Source organism: Chelonia mydas, chromosome 14 (genome assembly GCF_015237465.2).
Source record: "Chelonia mydas isolate rCheMyd1 chromosome 14, rCheMyd1.pri.v2, whole genome shotgun sequence".
Lineage (NCBI taxonomy): Eukaryota > Metazoa > Chordata > Testudines > Cheloniidae > Chelonia > Chelonia mydas.
Window position 1 is genome coordinate 17,473,790 of NC_051254.2, and position 23,015 is coordinate 17,496,804.

At 46.1% G+C, this 23,015-nt stretch overlaps 1 long non-coding RNA gene across 1 annotated transcript; it reads right to left on the reverse strand.

Moving 5' to 3' along the window:
* Positions 1-1,463: 1,463 nt before the first annotated feature.
* LOC122462953 lies at positions 1,464-23,015 on the reverse strand. Its single transcript, XR_006285860.1, has 3 exons — positions 22,878-23,015; positions 5,863-5,974; positions 1,464-2,354 (listed from the first exon to the last, which is right to left on the reverse strand). It is a non-coding gene; the product is annotated as an uncharacterized LOC122462953 (long non-coding RNA).

A 23,015-nucleotide genomic window follows, 5' to 3' on the forward strand; every position in this document is an offset into this window, starting at 1 on the left:
TGTGCCAGCCAGATCAGGGAGCTCTCTTTGCAACAGCACATTGCGAACAGGAGTTTAGTGAGGGGTACTGGCCAGCTCAGCATCTGGCAGCACTGAGAAGACTCCATTGAATGCTACGGAGGACTTCACTGTGAGGGAAGCATAAAGTAGGCAAGGAAAACAAAAAAGTCACTGTGATGCTATGCCAGATGCAGCATCATCCCAATACTCTTTGGGGAGTTATTTGCCCTCCCTCTCTCCCTTCCCTGCCCCAGACTCAGGTGGATTTCTGTGGAGCCCATCAGCAGCAGTGACCTATCTTCCAGAAGGGATGGGTGAGTGCGGACAGAGAATCTTTCACTCTCTCTGCCTTGGACTGAGAGAGGCTGTTGCATTTGTGGTTAGAGCGGGTCATGTACTTGACAGGACGAACCTGTGACTATATTCACAAACACATAGAGCTCAGTTTCAATTTGCCAGAATCCACGTGCTCAGCCCATTGGTTATCAGGATGGCTGCTGGCATCTTTACAAACTTGTACCCAAAGCACATTATTCCTGTTGGTAAATCTCAGTTATCTAACTAGGGAACAGAAATTGGCACCAGGTGACTGCTAGCACCCTATGAAGAGCAAATGCTCAAAGCAATCTGTGCCTGCGTGGATGGGACTCCTGTCCGGGAGCGTGCAAAATGCTTGCATACACTAGTGTGACCAGGGACAGCTGCCGGTGAGCCTAGTGCCCACCCAGCGGGCAAGACTGGGGTCAGTACAGCCGCACTAGAGGAGATGCTCAGGCTGGGTGCTGGTTCCCCTGTGACCAGTGACCCAATATGCTGCTGCTTTTGTTGTTGCGGTTCCTGGCCTGGTTGCTGGCCATGGCCCTGCTGGTCTGCTCATTGTCGCTAGAGACCTGCAGCTTCACGAATATCCACAGATATAAATTTTGTATCCACACAGGGCTCTACCAGCTAGCATCCAGGTGCCCCAGGCTCCCTGCTTCCAGCCAGGCTAATGCCTGCCCGGCTCCCTGCTGCCAGCCAGGCTAATGCCTGCCCGGCTCCATGCAGGGAGCCCGGCTGCTGCCCAGAGGCTCCTGGCTCCCCACAGGGAGCCTGACTGTTCCCCAGGCTTTCGGCTCCCTGCTGCAGTCGGGCTCCCAGCAGGGATTCAGGAGCCTCAGTGCAGTCACCGGGTTCCCTGCAGGGAGCTCAGGGCACAGCCTGGCTGGGAGCGGGGAGCCCCCAGACTCCAGGTATGGCGCTTTCAGACGGGAGCCCGGCTACGCCAGGGAGCTAAAAGGATGGCACCTGGGATCCTGGTGGGGAGCTGTGTATGGAGCTGAGAGCCTGGGCTCTCAGCCCCCACACTGCCCCTCTTAAATCATCCCCTGGTGAGGATGCATACTGGTGACAGAAGGAGAGTAGTATGGATATGAACAACCACAGTAATTACTGCTGTGATTGTAAGTAAACATGCCCTTAGAAATGGATAAATGGGTTGAAACAGGAGAAGCCCTTCCGTCAGCATAGGTAATGTCTTCACTGAAGCACTACAGTAGGGCAGCTGCAGAATTTTAAGTACGGACAAGTCCTGTGTATAGAACTTACAGCTCATATTGGGTCTATGCCCTGCTTCTTAACAGACTGCCCTGAGGCTGGTACTCATGCTCTTGATCCACTGCAGAACAGCTTGATACACACCTCACATCCCTCAAAACATCAGTGATATGGTGGAAGATTTTCAAGCTCATTATATTTGATGTGCACCCAAGCACAACCATACGGAAGTTTAATTACCCAGAGCAAAACCACATTTTCTTTTTCCACTGACCTCTGAAAGCCTACTTTACTAAGTTGATGACCTACAAATGGGACTGAAGAATGGAGGCAGAAATCCATGGTTCTGCCTCAGTATTTTAATAGATGCCGAAAGTAGACACCCTAAGTATTAGTTTCTCCAAAAGCACTAATGCCAGCCATTTGCACTACTCTTGCCTTGTCTTTACCCTTCTCATAAAACGCCACCATTGCTACAGAAACTCTTTTGAAGTTAATTTATTCCCAGTGAAAGGTGCCACGTTCAAAGTTCTGGAGCCAAGAGGCATTTGTGTAGCGTCAGAACAGATTCAGCAACAGACTGTAGTAGAGCAAGCTTCCCCAGCAACGTCATGCCAATGTCTCTCGATCCAGGGAATTCAGCATCAGCATCCATTTCGTTCTTGTCCTCGCTGTAGCAACTGACAATAAAGGTGCGAAGTGTGATGGCGGTTGTGATTTGGTGGACACGTCTTCTCCAGGAACTAGACTGAGACCGGCTTACAATCAACTGTTGGATGTAACAACTTCTGGACATAGCAGAGTTGAGACAGTGGATTCTTTTGAGGGAACAGAAAGAGACAAGAAAAGCTATGCATCTTTCCCACTTCAACCCCTCAATGTCATTCCTTTAAATAGCTTTCAGGTTACACCCGGTGCTCCTTTCAGCTTAGTTTAGGGTGACCAGATAGCAAGTGTGAAAAAATCAGGACGGGGAGTACGGGGGTAGAGTCCTATATAAGACAAAGCCCCTAATATCTGGACAATCCTGATAATATTGGGACAGCTGGTCAATCTCACTTAGTTTCACGCAGTAGCAGAACATCAAGATCTGCCTCCCTATGCCCTGCAGGAGAAAGCTCTCTAAGTGTTACTCTTATTCATAATTTTTCTGACACACAATGGTTTCCCTGCCTCATCTCTCAGCTCAGAGATGTTTTCAGGCCAGGGAAGTTAGAGACAAATTGGTCTGCGTTTTTGTAATGTTACCTACCAGATGGAGAAACATGCTGTGTTGTGTCTTAGCTCTTTGAAGTTCTGAAATAAATTGATAGTTACAAAGTTGCCTAGAGGTTTGTTTTGCTGGAACTTTATTTTTCTGCTACAGCCTTGGGTTTAACATGTTTTCTTTGTGATCTTCCAACCACTGAAACTGAAAAAATTGTGTTATCGTGAAACTAGGTTAGTTTGTAGGCAATTTTTATGGAAATCAATTGCAAATGAATTGCGAGGCTTTTGCTTTAGGGGAATAATGGAGGTAAATTTGCTGAATTTGTTAATGGCCATAAATTTAGTCATCTGTGTCAGCATAACTGTCATCTGCATTATTGACTTCATTGGTCAGAGTGGGATGTATTTACCCTAATTGTCTTTAGTAATTAGTGCCTCATAGGGCATTGAGGGGTAAGTTTTCAAGGGGAACTTTGCTTGAGCATGCACAGAACTGTGTGCATGTGCACTTGGTAGGTGCAAAGACCTGTATGTACATTTTCAATGGTCCAACATCTACAGTCATATCAGTGTTGAAGTTTACAAGAGCAAACTCATTGGCCCCAAGGTAGCGTTAGAACTATCATAAAGGAGGGTTTACACCCAAATGCAGAACAGATTTCTGCTTTGAGAGCTGACTATAGAGCAGCTCAAGCAACCTACAGTCTCCAGCTTTGCATTTGTTTAGTTTCTACTGAAGTAGAGAGAGGTGCCATCCTCATCACAGGAAAAGTGTGGCAAAGCAGAACCATCATCCTTGCTAAGATACTGATAGACCAAACCTGAGGGTTTTCAGAGACCATTCTAACCTGACATACACCCCAAGCCAGCCCTGCTGAAGTCACTAAAGATCTTAAGCAGGTGCATGTTGTATCTTACAACTGACGAGTCATTTCTATTTCAAGCAGATGCTGTGGGAAACTTAACAAAATGAAGTGCACATTGTCCCCAATCGTTAAAACTAAGACAGAGACTAAAGAGTTTTGTTCAGGCACATGGAAGCAAATCTGATGTGATGAGACAACAAGACCCACAGCTGCTGTCTGCAATTGCTTGATCTCTGTGCAAGGAGGGATAGTAGAGAGGACAGTTTTCACTGCCACCTTCAGTACCTCCCTCAGACTCAGATGTGCACTGGCACATGAATGTGTCTGCAGAGAGTGTTCCCCCCCCCGCCCCTTTTCTAGCTTTCATCATTCTGCTACTTTCTCCACTCTCTCAATCTGCATCCCCTGCTTTGTTTACTGTCTCTCTCCTCCTTCCCTTTGTTCCTTTGTTCCATTAACCATCCTTTTCTTCTCCCTCTTCACTCCCAAATGAGAGTACTTGTGTTGTGGGCAGAGCCACTGGCTTCCTGCTTGAACACAGCTCACGTTGTTTCCTAAGGGTCTGATCCAACTCCCACTGGAGTCAATGGAAAGCCTCTCTCGTCAGCTCCTATGGGAGTTAGATTGGGGCCTAGAAGAGCATCTGGTCCAAGGGAGAGCAAGTTATCCTAACACAGGGGGTCTCAAACTTTTCCACAGCATGGACCACATCTCTACAGAGAGATCATCCCAGGCATGCCTCCCTTATTCACAGCCCCCTCTTCCATTCATGATCACGCCGGCTGCCTATGACAGATGCCATCATGGCTTACATGGAAGAGCAATGTGAGGGGAGGATTAATAGAGTGGTACTCAAACTTTTTTGTTCGTGGACCACTTGAAAATTGCTGAGGGTCTCGGTGGACCACTTAATGATCTTTCCAAATGTTATTTGTACAGTTAGCTAACAATTGTAAAGAGCTTTGGATAAAAGCACTATATATATAAAAAAGTTAATAATAAACTGTTTTTGTTCTACAAATAAAAGCACACAACTCATATTTTAATATCAGTAGTCTTACCTTTCTAATGCAATGGATCTGCCCTCTCTCCCCGACCATGGCAGCCCCGAAGCTGGGGCTGGGAAAGACAGGGGGTTTCTCCCTGGCAGTCACCGCCCTGGAGCTGGGGAAAGTCACCTCTTTCTCTGGTCGCTGCAGCCCTACACGTCCCAAATTCCCCCTACCCCCGCTTCTCACCTCACTGCCCCCTCCCACCTACCCACTATTCCCCCCGAGGCCACCACTTCACCTTACATGTGCATCTTCTCCAGGGTCCAGGCACCTAATTAGTGGAGCCAGGCCTGCATGGCTCCACTAATTAGGTGGGTGGCCCTTCATTCTCTCATGTGCGGCTGCCGAGGCACGCACCTTAGAGGGAACTATCCGCAGACACCTGAATGGAGCTTGCAGACCACTGCTGATCCACCAACCACAGTTTGAGAACCTCTCGATTAATATATTATGTCTGTTCACATAAGGGGATTATTTTCTTTATGGGAGAAAAAGAAAGTCACATTAGTTACATCTGCTCTTCATTCCCGGCATCCCTCTTCTTTGCTCCCCTGACTCTACTGCCTGTCCGTATTCTTCCTGGACCACTTCTCCTCCTCTCCCCTTGCTACATAGTTCCTTTCTCCCCAGGCCCACTTCTCTCCCAAACATACTGTCCAGTCGCCTCCTCCAGGACATCCCTCTGCTAATAGTTGCTGGCGGATTCCACTCTTCTCTTGTGCACGAGCAGCATTTTGCTTCTTTCAAAGCAAAATACAACAGGAGCAACAACAACAACAAAAAGGGGGATCCAGTGCTGGATGGAAGCCAGAAATAGAAAGGACACATACAAGAGCTCAGACAGAACCATAACCCAGGGACTCAACTTCAGCTTGAGAGCAAGAGTGTGCTGCTAATATTCATGGACAGAAAAGGGGTTTTAAAAATGAGATGTCCTGACAGGTCTGCGAGCCCTCCTCAGTTGTGCCACACCCCCAGCACAGTCTGTAAAGCAGAGACAGCAGCTGTCCAGCTGGGGCTGTCAATAGTGCTTAGGATGATGCAGAAGGGCCCGACTGCTTTTACCTTTAAGAATTATCCCCCAGTTTATTTATGTTAATAAGCAATATAAGCCAAGGTCAGGAGCTGCTGCTGCAAACTCAAGCAGCTGGGTCTAGGAGGAGCATTGCAAATGGACAGAGGACCAATGTGGAGGTTACCTTTGTATCCAGCTGTGAGGCAATTTTCTATTCACATTTGGAGTCAGCACTGAGCAAGAACCTCTCTCTGGAAGGTGTCCAGGTACCAGGGTGATGGGCATAGAATAAGAATCTAAATAGAACAGAATAATTCTGTCTACCAGTCGGAAGATACCCAATAGGTCAAATTTTCCAAGAGTGACCCTCAGTTTTTGGTGTGTAACTTGCGATGCCTTGGGCTTGATTTTCAGAGGTGCAGAGCTCCCCATGACTTCAGCTGGAGTCGAGATTGTTGAGCATGACTTGGGGGGGGCAGAGAATCAAACCCTCAATGGCTCTAGTTGGGTACCCATAAATTGAGGCACTCCAAATTGACATTATTTCCCCTAGCATTATAGGGGACAGGACAAAGCAGTGGGGATGCACACGTCTGTGTAAGAGCGTGGCAAACAAATATTAACTTTAAAGGGAGGGGCTAGTTGCCAGAGGTAGCTATTGTGCTTGAAGGAAGGCTTTCAGATAACAGGTGAAGAAGGGAATGGTAAGAGGAGTTTTTGTGGGAGCCCCTTGTTAAAAATATCGGGAGTCCATCACTACGTTCAACTCGCCATTAAGAACATGACGACAAACAAAAGACTCCTGCCTGCACCCGTTTGCCCTACTTGACAGGTGTAAAAAATTACACAGATTGCAAAAATGGTACCTAAAGCCAAAGGCAACTAAGGGATCAGATCCCCCAGTAACAGGATAAGAAGGCTTTGTAATGACATTAAAGCTGTTTTATGCCACATGATGCAGGTGTTCATTTCGCAGCTCAAGGACACAGGGACTGGAGCACAGGCAGTGCTGTGGGATGTACATTAATGAGCTCAAGCAGTTGCGCATGCTCATGAAGATTACAACTGCAACTCCATCGAGCTGCTGACTTAAATCCAGAGAGGAATTTGGCTTTCATGGCTGCCGATTTCAGATTACTCCAGGCCAGAGAGCATCGTCATATGGGAAAGGGGTAGTTGTAGGGTTGCCAACTTTCTAATTGCACTAAACAGAACACCCTTGCCTCACCCCTTCCCCTGAGGCCCCGCGCCTTCTCTGAAGCCGCCCCCCTACTCACTCCAGCCCCTCTCCTTCCATCGCTCGCTCTCCCCAACGCTCACTCACTTTCACTGGGCTGGGACAGGGGGTTGAGGGCTCCTGGGTGGGGCCAGAAATGAGGGGTTCAGGATGCGGGAGGGGGCTCTGGGGATGAGGGGTTTGGGGTGCAGGAGGCGGCTCTGGGCTGGGGCCAAGGGGTTTGGAGTGTGGGAGTGGGCTCAGAGCTGGGGTAGGGGTGTGGAAGGGGGTGTGGGATGTGGGCGGGAGTTTGGGTGAGGGAAGGGGTTCCAACCTGGGGCAGGGGGTTGGGGTGCAGGTGGGGGGGCAGGGTCTGGGAGGGAGTTGGGGGGCGGGAGGAGGTTCCTACCTGGAGAAGGGGGTTCAGGGTATGGGCCCCAGATGGGCAGCGCTTACCTCAGGTGGCTCCCGATCGGTGGTGCAGTAGAGCTAAGGCAGGCTCTCTACCAGCCCTGGTCCTGGAAGTGGTGCCATGTCCAGCCCCTAGGCAGAGGCGCGGCCACACAGCTCTGTGTGGTGCATGCTGCCCTTGCACAGAGGTGCCGCACCCCCACAGCTTCCACTGGCTGCAGTCCCCAGCCAATGGGAGCTGCAGAGCCAGCACTGGGGGCAGCACGTGGAGATTCCCTGATTGCCCCTGTGCCTGGGGCCGAACACGCCAGCCGCTTCCGGGGAGCTGCGCAGAGCCAGGGCAGTCAAAGAGCCTGCTGCCTGCCTTAGCCCCAACGTGCCGCCAACTGGACTTTTAACGGCCTGGTCAGCGGTACTGACCTGAGCCACCAGGTCCCTTTTCGACCAGGCACTCTGGTCGAACACCATACCCCTGGCAACCCTAGGTATTTGCAACATTAAGTTCTCATGCACCAGTGACAAATAACTTGTTTTCCATGACAGACCACCGAACATATCACTACCTACTGCTCAATTTATAAATATGAAGGAGACATGACTGCAATAAATTCTGCTACTCCTGATGTAGCCATTGGGCTCGATCAGCTTCAGGTGAAATCGTAGTTGCTGCTCTACCCCAGTGATAGGAAAGAAGAAGGGAGCACAGTCCTGGCTTTGAAATGCAATGTGATGGATGTACATTCCTTAAGACACAGCACAGGGGACGCAGCACTGCAAACAGGGCTCAGGAGCATGAGTGATGCTAGAGGATGGCTACTTGAGAATATAAATAAAATGGAATAGACTTATTAGGTCCATCCCCCTACCAGAGAAGAACTTTTCCCTACAGTATGCTCCCCATTGCTTTGTCTTATTGCTTTTCAAGGCACTCAAGCAACAGGGCTTTAACTGCTTTGATAACAGGTGCAGCTACACTGGCAAACATGGTGCTTGTAATTCACCAGTGGTGCAGCAGCAGTGGAAGATGTAGCGCAGACAGGGCTGAGGTGGATTTAGCACCATGTTGCCTAACCTTGCTCAGATGATAGTAGGAAAGACACCCAAGCTCGGTACACACGGCAGCATCCCCCATGGCTACCCCTAGTGAAGACTTCTGGGGCAACATTGTCATCATGGGCATTGAGGTCAGTGAGACCGTTCCACTCGAATACAGCTCAGCCCCAGGAGTTTTCCCTGGTGTTTAGCTGAAATTCCATCCCATAATACTATCTGCGTGACATTTGGTGCTCATGGAATTGGGGACCAGTCATTCTGATGAATCCAAGCACCGTGCTAGCAGGAATGCACAGGCTTCCCACCAACAGCCAGGCCAAAGGGGTCAGGTACCTGAATCCCAGTGGAAACCAAAGGGTGTTGAGTGTCCAGGTCCCCCACACTCCTTGACAAGCCCCTGCTGCTGGCTCTTGCCAACGTTGCAAGTGTTCTCTTTCTGAAACAGCTACGTCAAAAAAAAAATTATAAAACCAAAATCAAAGCACACAGTGGTCTTTCAGGATCAGCACCAGACAGCCCTGCTGCTGCTCTGCTTCCAGTGGCCCTTTCCTCTATTTAACCAGGACAGGAAATACTATTGAGAGAAAGGTCCTTATCAGTGCGCAGCTATCCCCAGAGCGCAGCTCATATAGGGTCTCACAACACGCTCCAAAACAACCGCCTCACAAATTGAACAGATTTAACCCCTTCACTTCTGGCCCCCTGAGCATCATCCCTGGCTGCAAAGAAGCATAGCCTGGAGATGTACTAGCTCTAGGGAGTGGCTTGGCATGGGGTGGATGTCAGAGACACTCCTCCTGCACTGTATATTAGGTATATGCTCTTTGGTATGCACAGCGCTACATCACATACTTGGTATACTGCCATGGGTGTTGGAGTAGCATTTAGCTAGAAAGGGGTTAAGCAAATATTAAACATCTTTGTAAGCAGCAAGAACCACCTTCCCCACCAAGAGAATCGAACACTGATTAAGAGTCTCTCACCCGCAGCATCAGTGCTCCCTTCATAACCCCCAGACACCAATCCCCACCCAGATGGGATTTTAGAGGGTGGGACTAGTTTGCCCGCTTCTGATTTCCTGTATTGCCCAAGTTCCCTCTTGTGGGGTTAATGGCCAGGGATGCCATTTCAGATTTTGGTAGGGGTGGGGTGGGGAGTGCAACTTTAACTGTGATTCCAAGGGCTACTTCGCACCTGAAAACTCTAGGGGTTTTTTGCAGACAATAATTTAGAAATTAGCTGATCGGGTACTGTATCTAATTCCTATATAAAAAAAGAGGATTAAATAAATATTAGACCCGCTCAGCTCTAATACTAACATGTTCTCACATCTTGTGTCAAGTCTCTAAAGGAACACTGGTTAGGTTTAAAATTTTAATGTATATTCTTTGTTATTAACTCTTGAATACAATTGAAACAATTGTAGAAAAATCTAGATTACTTCCTATCACTTTTTTCCAGTTCATAAAGCTTGGAATAGATCACTTAACTTTGGAAACAGCCTACTAGGGCAAGGCCCCCTGAGTTTATACTGCACCTGGCTGGGGCTCTAGGGGTGTTACCTCACTACAAATAATAGATTAGAAACTAACCTTAAACAGGAGTGAAACTGACACTTTCAAGTCACTTTCACAGTATTGCCAATCCCAAATGTTCAAAAATCATGAATCAGGCTCACCAAAAATCATGGGATTGGCTTTAAAATCATGAGATTATGTAAAAATAACAGATTTGGGATTCTTTTTATTTGCTTCCTGCTTTTTGAGTACACTGGGGTCACATTTTGAAGCTTTCTCCACAGCCACGAGGACTAGAAACGTCATTTTTCTTTAAGAATGAAGGCTGAAATCATCACATATCCACTTGACTCCAGGAGCTGGGGCTTTAAGGAAAACAATTATGAGACTCGTGACGAAAGTCATGAAAGTTGGCAACACTGCTTTTATTTCTGTTTAAGAGCCTTCTGGAAAGTAAACTAGCCTTTAAACACAATACTACAACAACTGAATGGCAGTTCTCACAGGAGAATATTTAAAACCAAACTCCAGGAAAATTCTATATTTTAAAATTGAGAAAAAAATTGAGACTTCTGAGGTATATCAGGGCAACTGCAGGCAGGAAAGGAAAATAAATGGGCACGGGAGCTCTGGGCAGCTCTACCTTTAGAAAGAAAGTTGGAGGGTCAAATCTTCTAGTCCTTAATCAAGTAAAACTTCTATTGACATCAGTGCCTCCACTCATAGATATAAACATCAGTGAACATTTGATAACGTGCGGTCAATCACTATATGCTTCGTACTTAAATATCTGAGCCATGTTATCCAGAGTTACACATCTTATATGCATTGGCTCAGGGACTGGATTTTCTGGCATATTCTGAACAGTGCTGAGCGCAGAGATGGTACCCAGTGAATAATGCAAATCATGACAATAATCATCGACTTTACGGACTCTGTGGATGCAGTTTCTGTTCTTTGTTCTGGAATTGGCCTGAATACAGCTGAAACACTAAGAATTTGAGGCATAAACACATTGGATACTTATATGACACTTTCTCATTCCTTCCTTTTCTCAAACTTGGAACAAAAAATGACTGAACAAAATGGTTTTCAGTTAAAATGTAAAATTATACAGCAGCCATTGCTGTACAACCCAGCATGGGGCAGAACCTGCCACCCCTGGGGAGTTAAGTGATCTCTTCTCATCTGATTCTCATTCTCCATCCTTCCTAACCTCTGTGCTGCTTTTCATGCTGTCAACCACGACATCCATCCTGGGAGCGTGTGCTGGAATCTCAGAGAACTGTCCGCCATGGTTTTTCTCCCATCTATCAGAGTCCTCTTTTTTTGCAGCATGCAGCAGAGAGAGAGGCTGGCCTGCTGGATACAGAGTTAGCCCTCAGAGACCTGGGTTCCACTCCCCCCATGGACTTCCTGTCTGACCCCAGGCCAGTGCTTTAAGGACAGAATTTCAAAGGTTTTTAGGCACCCAAAGATGAAGCTAGGCATCGGGGGGAGGGGGGGGAGAGTTTACAAGGCATCTAAACTTCTAGGCACTTTTGAAAATCCCACTAGGTGCCTAAATACCTTTGAAAATCTGGCCATTAGTCTCTCTGTGCCTCAATGCCCCACCTGTACAATGGGGATAACAGCATTGCTCTATCTCACCAAGGGGCTGGGAGGAGAAATAGGTTAGACATTGTGAGGCGCAGCATCAGATACTACGGTGATGAGACCATATAAGTACCACAGGTAAAGAGGGAACTTCTCTGTACACTGCTAGCCCTTCCCTGGGATTGACCCCATCTCCCCCTTTTCTGAATGTAACCAGGCTCAGTGCTTTGCTGTATTTTGTCTGAATCCCCTGTTCTCTCTAAGGGCTTGTCTACACTGACAATTAACAGCACTGAAACTTTCTCGCTCAGGGGTGTGAAAAAACACCCCCCACAGTGCAAGTTTCAGTGCTGTAAAGCGCCAGTGTAAACAGTGCCCCAGTGCTGGGAGCTGCACCCCTCATGGACGTGGGCTTTTTAGAGCGTTGGGAGAGCTCTCTCCCAGCGCTCTGCCGCGAGGACACAGGGCATGTTAAAGCGTTGCCATGGCAGCGCTGCCAGTGTGGACTAGCCCTAAAACAACCTCGCCCCCCTCCACAAAGGGATTCCTCTTTTACAAGCTAAACTTTCATACCCTTAATATAATCACCAGCCCTTTCTTATCTTAATCACCCTGCCTCTGTTTGTAAATAAAATACTGACTCCCTGCTCCAGGGACACCTCTGCTCTGCAGAACTTATGTTTCACACTAATGCTGCGCCGTAGTTAAGGGCTAGTCTATACTGGCAACGCTAAAGTCACATGGCTTGTGCAGCAGCGCTTTAAAAAACCCACCTCCACCAGAGGCGCAGCTCCCAGAGCTGGTGCACTGTTTACACTGGCACTTTACAGCACTGAAACTTGCTGCACTCAGGGGTGTGTTTTTTCACACCCCTGAGCGAGAAAGTTGCAGCGCTGTAAATTGCGAGTGTAGACAAGCCCTCCCTTGACCCCCCTTATTGGCGTCCTTGTTAATGGCAAGGTGCCTGACTACACTCCAGTGAGGCTGCAGCATCTGGTACTATTCCTTGTGATAACTTGAGGTTTGCTAGTTCCACCCCATTGCTGCACCGAGTTATCTGTTCCAGCCACTAAGTGGAAGCACATCATCCTTCACATCTGTGCTAAGCACAGACCAGGTCCCAATGCATATGCAAGACTTTGCATTCAAAACCAGTGCATGAAGTGGAGATGGCAGGGTGGATTAGGAAGGCTCCTTCAGCACCGCAGTTTAAAGCAGAGCTGTGCTGGACTCTGCTGTTTCACACCAATGGGCCCATGCAAATGTTTCCTTCAGTTTCCATCTGCAAGTATTTGCAGCCCAGCCAGCCAGGGGTTTGCTTTCGGTTGAGCGTTCAAATGAACCCAACATTCAGGGCACTGTCTCAGACAGTTTCAATTTCAGGATGCGCATTGAAACCCTAAATTTTACATGAAGGGCCTTTAACTGACCCTGATTCACAAACCTGCCCAGAGTTTGCAATTACAAACGTCTGAAGTTGAAGGTTAACTCTGCCAGCATAATCTAGTGGCTAGAGCACTGGACTGGGACTCAGAATACCTGGATCCTATTCCCAGTTCTGCCACTGGCCCACTGTGTCACCTGGGGCAACTTGCTTCCCCTCCATGTGCCTGATTCCTCTCCTCTCCCCAGACACATTTATTTAGACTACAAGCTCTTCAGGGCAGGCACTCTCGCACACTAAGGGTTTGTACAGCAGGTAGCCCAATGGGATCCTGAATCTTAATTGGGTTCTCTAAGTGCTACAGTAACAATAATATGATGAAGGAGGTGTGGGAGCATGTCAAAGCCGCACCAGCTACTAGGTTTATTTTGGGTGGGGAGGAATAAATCTTAAGCTTCCCAGTCCCCCCATTACACACTTCTTGTCATTTCTATTAGTTATGCAGCTGCTTCACTTCCATGAGGTTTAATTTTGCTAATGCAGTTGCCTGCCTGGAACACCAGTGAGCAGCATGGAGGAAATGTGCTGCTTAATGTACCTTGAAATACCAGATCAGGTGACTAGCTACTGGCTTTATTGGCTCTAAAAGGTGATCGGCTCTAATTGGAAGCCATATGCTTTTATCTAAAGAGGTTCTGCTTGACTTGAAACACTGGGGCAGCTAACAGAGTGATAGTTCCCTATGAGAAAGAAGTCGTTGGACTGGGGATGGAGGGTGAATTCAGCATTGGAACAGAGAACTTACAGAATAGGAATGAAGCCAAGATGTTCAATACAAGCTTGAAGTGGAAAACCCAAACCCAGTCTGATTATGGAGTTGCTAATGGCTGCATAGTTCCATGATTATCTTGTGTTTTCCTGTCCCTGCAGCCTGTGAAGGTGATGTGTAAATGAGGCAATTTCAAAACATTTTCTTTACTCCCCGCATCACTCCTGCCCTGCAAAATAGATGAACCTATTTCCTGGTACAAGCTACCCCCAGTCTCCTAAAATCATGAGTCAGGCCCCCAAAATCATGAATTAAAAAAAGTGGACATTCTTCAGGTTTTGGAGATTATTGATTTTTTTTTTTAAACGAAAGCTGAGATTTTCACATAATCACATGACTCTAGGAGGCTTTAAGAAATGTCACAAGTCTCATGATTTTTGGTTTAAAATCATGAGAACTGGCAACACATTACCTTATGCTTCCCCTCATCTATTGGTCATATGTACTTGTCATCTTTTGTTTTATATTTAGATTGCTAGCTCTTTAGTGCAGGGGCTGTCTTGTTACGTGTTTGTACAGCACCCAGCACAATGGTGCTGGGCATCTAGGTGCTAGCCCAATACAAACAAAAAGAGTGCCTGTCAAGGTTCCTTCCCCACTCTGAACTCTAGGGTACAGATGTGGGGACCTGCATGAAAAACCCCCTAAGCTTATTTTTACCAGCTTAGGTTAAAACTTCCCCAAGGTACAAACTATTTTACCTTTTGTCCTTGGACTTTAATTGCTGCCACCACCAAGCGTCTAACAAATATATAACAGGGAAAGAGCCCGCTTGGAAACGTCTTTCCTCCCAAAATCCTCCCCAAACCCTACATCCCCTTTCCTGGGGAAGGCTTGATAAAAATCCTCACCAATCTGCAAAGGTGAACACAGACCCAAACCCTTGGATCTTAAGAACAATGAAAAAGCAATCAGGTTCTTAAAAGAAGAATTTTAATTAAAGAAAAAGTAAAAGAATCACCTCTGTAAAATCAGGATGGTAAATACCTTACAGGGTAATCAGATTCAAAACATAGAGAATCCCTCTAGGCTAAACCTTAAGTTACAAAAAGACACAAAAACAGGAATAAACATTCCATTCAGCACAACTTATTTTATCAGCCATTTAAACAAACCAGAATCTAACGCATATCTAACTAGATTGCTTACTGACTTTTTACAGGCATTCTGACCTGCATTCCTGCATAAGCATCACACAAACACAGAGAGACCCTTTGTTTCCCCCTCCAGCTTTGAAAGTAACTTGTCTCCTCATTGGTCATTTTGGTCAGGTGCCAGCGAGGTTGTCTTAGCTTCTTAACCCTTTACAGGTGAAAGGGTTTTTCCTCTAGCCAGGAGGGATTTAAAGGTGTTTACCGTTCCCTTTATATTTATGACAGTGCCACATCACATAAACCCATTGTAAATCTCACAAGCTGCTAACACAAGAATGGAAATATTCAGCCTACTGCCTTATACTGAGAAGTGTTTGAATGCAAGGGAACACAGATATTTATTCACTAATAAATAGAGACGCCTGTCAGATAGCATATTACACAGCAGCACCTAGGGAAAAGCTGGGTCAGTGGCCAGAATGGATGCACGCCTTTAGCTCCTGCTAACAACCTGGACAGAGCAAGATAAGACATGCTATAGAACAGTGGTTCTCAACTTTTCCAGACTACTGTACCCCTTTCAGGAGTCTGATTTGTCTTGCATACCCCAAGTTTCACCTCACTTAAAAACTACTTGCTTACAAAAATCAGACATAAAAATACATAAGTGTCAGCACATTATTACTCAAAAATTGCTGACTTTCTCATTTTTACCATATAATTATAAAGTAAATTGACTGGAATAAAAACATTGTACTTACATTTCAGTGTATAGTACATAGAGCAGTCATTATCTGTATGAAATTTTAGTTTGTACTGACTTTGCTAGTACTTTTTATGTCGCCTGTTGTAAAACTAGGCAAATATCTAGATGAGTTGATGCACCCTCGGAAGACCTCTGTGTACCCCTGGTTGAGAACCACTGCTATAGGAAACCCTCTGAGACTTTTAACAGCTGTGTTAAATCCCTGTAGTTCTAAAGGAGACATTTGCTCACAGGGAGACTAGATTTTATTACCCACAATCAACTAGTACATATTGTATCCAATCCCCTGAGGCCGGGTGAGCTTTGGAGCTGATCAAACAATGTTATCAGATGGGTTTTGTTTGTTTATTAGGTACCTGGCCGGAAATTGTGGTAAGGGCTAGGTAGGTTTACAAGGCCCAAATTCACCTGCTTTCTTGCAACACTTCAGTTTTAGTGAGGGCTGAGGAGAACAACAATAGCTTTCAGAGATAAATCCCAGGAAGAAGAAATGCCAACATGAAAGCAGGCCCAATAATAAGTGAGGGTGGGGGAGGACTGGTAATCTTTATTGGATACGACTAAAGAAGGTTTCACTTTCCTTCAGGTTTGCTGCGGGACCTGTATGATATTTCCATATGGACATTGCAACATAAGTGCTTGTAGTGGTAGCTGGTAATGCACCAGGAAGTCACCTTCCTCTACCATAAACCATGGACTGTAGGGATCTAACTGCCCTTTCTACTTTTTCCCAACAAGTTCATTGCTCAGCTATTTGGTGGGTACAATGTTGCCAGCATATAACTGTCTTCAGTGTGTGAAGAGGTCAATGATAGCTGCCTAGTTGCTTTCATATTTGTACTGCGTGTCTGCAGTAATAAAAAGGAGAGGGGTTTGTATAATTAGGAAGAAATTTGGACATAAGTAAGTTATCTGGCAGGAGATACGTATTCCAAGGCCCTAACTGAAGCACTGGCAACTTTATATATATATAGCAAAATAACAGAGAAAATATAAAGGGGAGGAGAGCTGTGTAACTTAGAGGGTAATAGAGATACAAGCAGCACAGAGTTATAAAGATGAAGTCATGCCAGAGAAATTTTATTGCTTTTTGACTGAACTACAAAATTTACAAGAGATGGGCAGCAAATGAATGAGACATTCTATGGTTTTGGTATTCATTATCTATAGTACCCATATCTTACATACGTGCCTGACCTTACACACAAGAGATGTCCTATTGAGTTTTTTACTATGGGCCTTTTTGTCCATGCCCACTATGATTTACTATGGAGAGCAGCACCACTGGGTGTAGTGAATATGGCACATCCAGCCCAGGTTTTCATAGCAGAGAAGAGCTATAAGCTCTATTTTGGAAGCTGACAGTAAAGGAAAATCATTTGTGGGGGTGAGAGTCAGACATGTAATTAATTATACTTTTACACACACACTTCACATCAAACTGAAAAAAACTAGAACCAGAAGAGAGACATGCCAGTCCTACATAATGCAATGTACATGTTTTGATGTCAATTCCCTACCTTTGTTTGCTTATTGTCTAAAACTAAACAATCTTCCAGGCAGGAACCATGCAAAGCACTGCACAAAGCTAATAATCTGAATAGCAGGAAGATTTGGGTCAACCCCTCCCACTTAAGGGAAGGCTGAAGTTCTACATGTAAAGCTTAAGACCTACCATGGCAGATTAAGTGAGAAGAGGCAAATGCTGAAGAAACAAGTCCCACTGTTAAGCTCGGGCGACTGCTCCTAGCCACAAAGGAAAGGATTCTTCCCAGACATCTTTCTCTGTCTCAAACCAGGACTTGTTCTTAGTTCTATCTAAAGCTAGAGAACAAATGGCTCAAAACCCTCAATCCACTTGATGGAGTAATTTGTTCCAGCTGAGCCCAGTCATGTTCCCTGTAATCCTTGCTGTGATGGAAAGCACCTGTGAAAGTTTTTCTGCTAAGGCAAGTCTTACTTAGCCCTGTTCCTCTCAAGTACAGAGACATATACATACACACACACACACACACAGATTTATCCACCCTTCATGCTTGTTATGAACTTAAGCACTGTCAGGAATGGAACATGGGGACAAAAGCAGGATTGATGACAAGTTCTATTTAAATGGACTGTTTGTACCACTCCAAGAGCTGCTGATTCTCTGCATTTGTTTATCTTTTTCTTACATGATGCATAAAACAGTTGGGTCTCAGGGATGGAGTTTGGCAGTTCCTCAGATCTCTTTCCATCTGTGAGTTCCTCTCCTCTCAGCAATTTGGATCTAGAGTTCCCTTCCATGTGAGACAATAAATCAAGTTCAGATTCACCCTACTCATTGTGGTTGTATTGTTCTATTCTACAGGCCTGATCCAAAGCCTATGGATGTCAGTAAAAGGAGGCTTTGGATCAAGTCCCGGGTGGGCATGGGAATCCAATCTCTTCTCTTTACTCATAGAAACACAGTGTAGCACTATACATTACTTGTTGCTATAGTTGAACACCAGTTTACAGTGATTATTATTTTTAGCAACAGTCAAGCACCATTGCTCCCTAGGAGATCCTGGCTAGGAAGAGCATTTTAATGAGAATATATAGCCAGCCTCTTTTGTACTAAAATAAACAGCTTTATCGTAGTATTTGCCAGACCGTCTCAGACTACTGGGCCATCAAATCCAGTATTCTGCTTCTGGTACTGGCCAACACCTGAGACTTCAACAGATGACAAAAATACTCTTAATGCATCTGACCAGTTGAATAATACTGTTACTGTCCATGGAAGGAAAATATAATTCTTGACCACAGCAGTGAGCAGCTTCAACCCTGAAGCATGAAAGTTGATTACCCTTATTTGAGCCCAATGGACATAAAATTATCCCGATGCAGCATTGACTATGGACTCCTCCTGCCGTGAATTTTACAGGCTAAGGAACAACACACTGAGGGAGTCCCTCACCGGTCAGATTCTAGCACAGACTTGAATGATATATTTGATTCACTAACATTAGTCTCAACTCTTGGCCTGGAATTTTGTGTCTGCCTGCAGATGAACCCCTAGCTAGTGAGAAATTCTAAAACAGTAACTCAGATTTTTAATCTCATGATCATTTTGAACATAAGACTTTTTTTAGGATCCATGTTAATGGAAGAATCCTATCAAATGATAGACAATTAAAGGCTTTGTGTAGGAAGTTTAAACCAAACCTCTACATTGTGATGAACTAAATTCCTGTCATGTAATTCCTGACCTAAAGAAGAGCTCTGTGTAACTGAAAAGCTTGTCTCTCTCACCAATAGAAGTTGGTCCAATAAAAGATATCACCTCGCCCTCCTTGTCTCTTTAATATCCTGGGATCAACACAGCTACAACACTACTGCACACATAATACAATTCCATGGGCTGGTTTACAAACTATAGAAAAGGTATAATTGTATCTTAATTTTTTATAAAACTTGAAATAATTTGAAAGGACTCTATTTAATTTGTGCTTGACCCTATTCATTTCATCCTTATTAAATCCTATAGGAGTTTTTCAGAAGGGCAGTTATATTCCACTTCCTCTTCTCCCAGTGTTCCCATATTAGAAACAATTACAGGTGGCCCATGCATTATCTTCCACAAACATGTCAGTTCTTGGCAATGCAGTTCTAGGAACATTCCAGTCACTCTGCTGCTTTCTAGGTGTAATGACAATCTTATCACACAGCACTGAACTTCAAAACAACAGTCATTTCATAACAGAACAACCCATTTTCTGAATCCTGCAATCAAATGGAGTGAAAGTGATGCAGCCCTATTCTAGAAAGCAAATATCAAGCAGAAGGTTGCTTAAAAAGGGGCTGATTAATTAATTTGCTTGTAGAAGATTCACTCCCCTTTTCAGCAGCAGGGGAAGCAACACTGAGTTTTGTCAGAAGTGAAGAGCATCTGCAACCTGAGTTGAGTCCCCTGGCAGCTGTGGGGGCTCAGTCTCTCTGAACATTTAAGCTTAATGTTTATAACATTTTTGCAGCCAGTTTTCTAAGACAGTTTACACAAAGAATTAACTTACTGATACTGTCTTGCCCTTTTGTTCTTTCAGCTCATGCACCTTTTCCCTCTCACCACTGTTCTTTCCCATCTTGCAACTCACTAAACAGCAATAAGGAGCATACAGGGGCAACAAATTATTACAGTCATGCCTAGGAGTTCCAACTGGGATCAGGGCCCCACTGTGCTAGGCACTGTACAGACACCTCCTGAGAGACCGTCCCTACCACAGAGAGCTTACAATCTACACAGAGAAGACAGACACAGAGTAGAAGGGGAAACAAAGGCACAAAAAGGCAAAGAGACTTGCCTAAAGTCACATAGCACGTGGCATAGACCAGAGCACTGACTCCCTGGCCAGTGACGATACCATAAGACTGCGCTGCCTCCCCATAATTGCTCTGAATGTACGGACATTTCTGTCATCTGTTTATGCCTAAACAGCTCATAAGAAGAGTTAATTTCTACATTGCTCACCCTCGACTTTGGGTTTTCTATTTACACTCTTTTTTTCTTAAACTAAAGGAGGGCATTGTTTGGTGGAAAAAAATAAAGTTCTCAGCATTTTTCCTCAGGTCCCTTCATTCTGATTAATTTTAAAAAATATATTTAGTATTTTCCTTCCAAGTCCCATTCTGCTTCCATCCTTCCTTCCTCTCAAAGATTTGACTATGGGATTCTGCATTTTTCTCCCAGACCTCCGCAACTGATTATTCCCTCCTGCCTAGCTCCTACTCGGGGATACTTTACACTCATTTTTAATCTTTCCCTCACTTCTCCTTCCCCCTGCATACACTCTCACTATCCCCCCTCCCCCACATCAAACAACAGCTATTTCCCCTCCAAAACACTCAACCTCAGAGTCCCAACCCTGTAGTCAGCCTGGAGAGACTCCCATGCCTACATGAAGCAAAAGAGGGTCTTAGCCCTCCTGGGGCCTTTATAGCCCTTTGCAGCAGTTCTGAGCCAGGAGCAATCATTTGTTTCCCCTCCCAGCCAAGAGCAGCTCACAGGCCTATGGGACAGGGCAGCTGCTGTGGAAGAGCACAGATACGGCCGCTCAGACTCCAGCCCCCCTCAAGGAATTCTGTGGGGGAGACTTAGCCTTTCCTCGGTGCCACCGCCAGTGCTATCGCCTGTTCTCTACCCTTAAGTAAAGCACCAGATCAAACCACCAGAACCTATTCTACACTTCCCCTTCAGATGACTTATTTTCCAGTAAAAATCCAGCACAGCGTGGGCAGCGGTGCTTGAACAATTTGTATAGCGCTGAGAGCCATTGAACCAAACTGTAAACCCTGCTTATGATGGAAACCACTTCAAGCCAGGGGGTGCTGCCACAACCCCAGCAACCCTAGTTCCAGCAGCCATCTCCGGTTCACTGTACTCAAACAAGATGCCTTACTGACTCCAGCAGGGGTACTGCAGGCGTGGCTGAGGTCCCGCCGGTGTGAAGGAGGCATGACTTGGCTCTTTAGGAATCATGGAATATGCTTGGCTCGCCCCCTCTGCCCATCCCATGCCAGTTTTGGAAGATAGTTATCCCCCCCCCGATGCCTCATTCCAGGGAGCACAGGCATTTCCCACACAGCACTTGGATTATTTAATTTGAGTTACTGGCTTCTGGCTGCTCCAGCCCATAAAGGGTCAGAAGTTCAGCTATTGCTCAGAGTGCCTTGCAAATTTACCTCACAGAGGACAAGAGAATGCCCCGTGGTGGTTTCTTTCTACAAGGGCAAACGCTTCCCTGGTAGGACAGGCTGTTTCCTCCCTCAGGGCCTACAATGCAGTATTTCCCTCTTGGTCCAGAGCCACTCCAGGCCAAATACGTAGCAAATGGTTTATTGGATCTAGGGCTTTTCTGAAGACTGGCATCCCTGAGCAATGAAGGGATAAAAGCCCAATAGCTGAGTGCCATGCAACAACCAGTGAACAGTGAGGGAAGAGAAAGAAAAAGTACACCTCAGTCCATGACCCTGTGGGTCACACTGAGCCTGGGTTTCAAAAGTGCTGAGTGCCCACAGCTCCAATTGAAGGCTGCACACTGGGGGGAAAAAAAGAGAGAAAAAAAAGCAGTCCATTGTGCTAATCTCAGAAGTAATTCTCTGCTCAGTTAAAGCTGGGAAAAGTCAGTTCCCAGGAGTCTAGTGACACACTGGTTTGAGTTTTAATAGAGACTCTAAACCCCATGGGAGGCATGCTCTGGTCAGCATAGTAATGGTATGGTTGCATGATATGCTTCCACTCAATGTATCAGTATTTGGGGAGATAGAAAGTGCCAGACTGGCTCCGACCAGGAGTCCCTCTATTCCTTTGTCCTGTCTCTGAAAGTGGCCAGCATCAGCTGCTTTCAAGACAGAAACCTTGCAGCAGGCAATTATGGGCTAACCTGCCCTTGGGAAAAGTAATTTCTTTCTAAATCCCATGCTATCCCTATTGGCAGGGGCTCAGATTCCAGCTGGCCACATTCAAACTTCCACTTCTAGCCAGAGGACCATTGTCAAGCATCAGAAAGGAGCTGTACCCAGCCCTCTGCAGAGAGAAGAAGTGGGTTATAGTGTTGTCAAGTCTTTTGCAGAAGGCAGAAGCCTCGGAAACCCAGCTGCGGAGGGATAAGTCCACAGGGAACCAGCAAAACACTCCTTAACCATGGTAGGGCCCTCCTCCCAAGCATGACCAGCACTTACTGTGAAGGTAGATCAACAAAGACATGGGGCAGAAATAGCCTATTTTGTAGCAACAAGACAAGGCAGGATGAAAAGGGTATAACATTGGGTAGCTCTGGCCAAGGGTAATGGGGTGCACTCACCTCTCGCGAGCGTCCCCCATGTCTGTGTGTGTGCCTGCACTCACTCTCTATCAGTTTGTGGTGGGTCTTCAGTGACTCAGCCCTCCAGCCAAGTCACACGCAGTCCGTATTTGAAATAAAAACAAAGGAAACCCCTTCCAAGGTACAAGTCCAACAGAGGCCTCTCTCTGTGCCCTCTGTAACCTCTCTCTCAAGTTGTCCCTGCTCCAGAATAGCAGTGCATCAGGGCTCCCACCCTGGGGGCAATGTCTTCATCCTCTCAGGTCCTTTTGGGCTGCAGCTCTCCAGCTGGGCCACTACAGTTCAACTCCTCTTCTGCGGTGCTTCAAATTCCAGGCCACTTTCCCAATGGCTGGAGAGGGGCGGGAAGGGAACCCAGGCCTGCCCGCTACTCCGGATCCCAGCCCAGGGACCCTATAGATGGCAACCATCCACTGTGTCCATGTAAATAAATAAATGGCGTCACTGGTACAATCCCCTGAGCCACTTCCCTGTGCCACTTTCACCCTTACCTCAGGGCCTTGTCCTAATGGAGTTCCAGCAACCAGCTCAGGGCTCCCTCTCGCTCTCCCCGGCTTCTGGCAGCACTGCCCTGTCGGAGGTTTTGCAGCTCCATCAGCCATCTACGCACCATCCACACTTGTCCAGCT